This window comes from Plasmopara halstedii (genome assembly GCF_900000015.1).
Source record: "Plasmopara halstedii genome assembly, contig: Scaffold_322, whole genome shotgun sequence".
Classification (NCBI taxonomy): domain Eukaryota; phylum Oomycota; class Peronosporomycetes; order Peronosporales; family Peronosporaceae; genus Plasmopara; species Plasmopara halstedii.
In genome coordinates this window covers 1,528,066-1,532,073 of record NW_020187243.1, presented here as the reverse complement: position 1 = coordinate 1,532,073, position 4,008 = coordinate 1,528,066, and positions in this window count along the sequence as shown.

Genomic DNA, 4,008 nt, shown 5'->3' with positions numbered 1-4,008 from the left:
TTGATATTCGCATTCTCACAAAAGAAAATTTAATTACGTACAATTGTACAATTTCTACTTTATGGAATTGTACGAAAGTGTGACGTGTAAATATTTTAAATTACAGTACTCACCTCGTTTAAGCCTACCCCGCTAGGATGCGAACCAAGCTGAGGCTCACAGTTTTTTTGCTTTACTCAGAAATATCACAGAAGCGCGCTAACCGTACACCCCAGAGCAAGCTTCTAAAATAGTTGTTCTTTTCATTATACCATATCATAAGGCCTGACGATTTGTGGAAAAGGCGCGCTTCTTGTGTTTTGGTACCCTCTAAGCTATATTAGACGGAAAGCCGAAGGCACTACCACAACGAGCAGTTACAGCGACCCTCCGAGTTCTGACCAACATCCAAGCCTTCACTAAGGAATATACAACCAAATTGGCCATCGAAGTATGCACATCGCCTATCATTTAAGCAATAACGGATACCGTAAGGTGGAAAACGTTGCGACACCGCGCCGCAGAGTTCACGACGATTTTTAAGCTCGTCCCTAATCGGCTAGTCCTGGCTCAGAAATACTCACCATAGTCAGGTGTTGCTATTAAACAGCCCTGCCCGTCCTATGAGACAGCTATAGCAGCTATCGTTCACATGAGAAGCTTACAATGAGGTTTATTCTTTATCGAATTTTGGAGCGCGCTGCAACGGTATACCGACCCACTTTTCTGGAATAACTGAAAAGGGCGCGGCAGATTGTATGCGACAATATCGCCTGAAATTAGAACTCCCATGAGCTTATAAAGTCAAAAATTTTCTTTTAAATCGTCAGAGCTGAATACAGCCTTGGGGAACCTACCGTACTACTACATGCAAGTGAGCCACTCTGCGCTCACCGAGCAGCGCTAGTGAATATCGATCAAGACTCTCGGCGTGCGTCTGAAGCTGAGATTGTTTATTTTTCGGACGCGCTTTTTGCGCTTTGCCATCACACAAATACCTCAGCTGATTGGGTGGGCAACATGGAAGTTAGCCATAAAGAATGATGACGACATGGTTTTAAATACAATGAAGCGTTTTACATATGACTGTCTCGTAAAAGTGGGATCGTAAGATGGCCTCAGTAGACGCACATTGGATGCAGGTTATGCTTATAACCTCTTCCGAATGCTGAGAGTAAAGCGCAAACTTTTTTGCCTCGACGTAAAATAAAATATCCAGTGTAGCATGAATGTTGCTTAGTCTATAGACAGCAAACACTGCAATTGTAGGTAAGTCAAATGTACTCGATAATTTTCTCCTACCCTTTCTATCTAAGTGCGCGTTGTTTGCTTCTGTTGCTTCTTGACACTATGGCTGAAAGCCATAGCGTCGCAACCCTTCGTGGTCTAATGTTCGATTTCGCTACGAAGTGTAACCGGGATGATGTTGGTAAGCATGTCGAATTAACAATTCTTCCTCACTATGACCGGAGCTACTTCGTGGAGGTATAAAACGAGAACAGATTTACTTGAACCAATTGAGGACTAAGGCGGGGCCTGTAAAGGCATGCATTGCATTGATCACACAAGATGATTTTATTCAAGTAGATTGCTTTAGCACTACGATCTATCAGCGCTAGCGCTTTGAAAGCATTCTCACACTTGTTATTATCGCGTTTGTCATTACCATCTTTTCACCGGATGGTCAGCGCATGTCATGTTTAAACTGGTGCCAGCAAATCGTGCTGGCAAAGGGTGAGCGCTCAACATAAACAGCCTCACGGCGAGTGCTATCTGCGCTTTCACCGACACCTGGTTGGGATGTCCAAGAAGGTGTATCACCAGTGCATTCTAATGACTGGTAAATGTCGTCAGGCGAGCGGTTCCCGCTTGTTCCCGTTGGACCGTCATTTCACTGACCATTTCGGGATCAACGATGACATAAGCTTTACAAGAATAACTTGTTGTTCTCAAGAACAATTTCGTTCTACTCGCGTTTCCTTCTTATAGATAAAACAGTTCTTATACAAAAGCCACCACATTGTACAAGGTAAAATATTTTTAAATTCTTGCACGAATCGGTCGTCGTATAGCTACTAATATCATTAGTACAGCAGCTGACCCGACCCGTATGGTCAACGTACCATCTCATTAATAAATGACGCCATCATGGTTACATCCAATATTCTAAAGTCTGAACGAGACCAAAGCGCATCCACTGCCACAACAAGTCGGCATAAATTGTAATATACACTTGGTAAAGAAAAAAACAATCTTTTCATTTTTTGGAGAATACGCATTGATGCATGATTCATGTAGATTGTGATTGATTTCGATATCTTCAAAAGTTAACAAAGACACACTTTTACTTTTGACAAGTAGCCCATGGTAAAAATTCCATCGTTAGACTTCCTGTCTAAGCTGATGAGACTCTGATACTCATTCCTACCAGACTCTAACTGGCAAAACCTGTGGCAAACACAAAACATCTCCGACGACATATATCAGTGAATTTGATTTTTGTAGTATCTATATCGCCGCATACACTTCGTTAGCGTTTATTTGAAAAGCATATTTCGCCGGTTTAAAGTATCCCTCTCGGTTTATTCACGACAGTGAGAGGATCCTTACAGTCTCTACGAGTATTTGAGATTAATTGTTAGCTAGGTAAACGCAATGAATAAGGTGTGCATTTCGGCAGCATCGATATTAGAAATTGACGTTTGCATTAGAATTGCGACCTCTTTAACTCTTGTTAAGTATGCGCAATAAACCACATGCCATCAGCCTTTACTAGGAGAAGTCTGGCGCTAAGCGAGAAGATTTTTACCATCTACCATACCCGCTTTGGGCTTTGCATGGGAGAGCGCGTCAATAATTTTTTGGTACGATTTATTGATACGCGAGGCAGCATTTGGCATCAGAAACCAGATCTACTTCCTGCCCCTCTACCCAGGAAGAATACCCGTGGTCGGGCTCGTGTCGATATCTTTTCAGCGATGATATCCTGCCGACTCGTCGTATTCAAAATTTAGCGAGTGTTCTCTGTGACGAGCTTATCTGGACGAACGATGAATTTTGTTCCTCACCAAGTCTAAACATACCGATTCGACCCCACCGTTATCATGCCGTTTATTGTATAGACTATTTATTGAGAAATCATATCATATCTTTTGCCCAACGTGATGTGAGGCATATGTGAGGAGATTTCTTACTACATATGCATTCATGAAAGTTATTTAGCGCCACAAAAGTGCGGAAATTTCTGTCACCAAGTACGGCTGCTCAGTAGCCACCTAACCAAAACTTATGTTTGAGTACCGCAGCATTCAGCATTAATCAACTACCTCATCAGAGATTCTCCTTCAGGAGCGACGACGGCTCGTGGCAAGTTTTTGTCGCAAACAAAATCGTCAGTTAACGTTTTAGAATTACACATTGCACCCAATGGTGCGTAAATGCTTAAGGCTTTCAGTCGCTGGGCACAACATGACAAAGGTATATGCAACATAATTGTACATGCTACTGCATGTATCTGTTGAGTCTGTGGTACCTTACGTAGAAATGGAACACATCGACGAAATCATAAATTTCATAGCAGATACAAATTTCAAGACATCACCGCTATTTTTGCTTTTTTAGTCAGATATAAAATTTGGTAGCATTATAAAAATAACCAGATTAGGCGTATGACACTGTTGTTCGTTTGTTAGTGAGTACACTAGTCGTAGAAAGCTAAGAAAAATCGGCAATATTTTCTGACGGCCTAAGCTTGTTGAACGACGAAGGACCTAATTTTACAAGTCAACATTGTGTTGTGATAATCATTGTAACGAATAATGACTAATGGCAAGCAATGCTATAAAAAAAAAACAGTGGACTTTGGGATAGCGTAGCTGGTATTTTCACGTTATCTTTGACGTCAACAGAAAGTCTTTCGATACGGCAGCAAAAGTGTGCCGATGGACAACGGTATCAAGTCTCAGCCACCACTACAAAAGACTAGTCTGAATATTGATGCTCATATCAAAGCTCGAAACAAAGACTCAG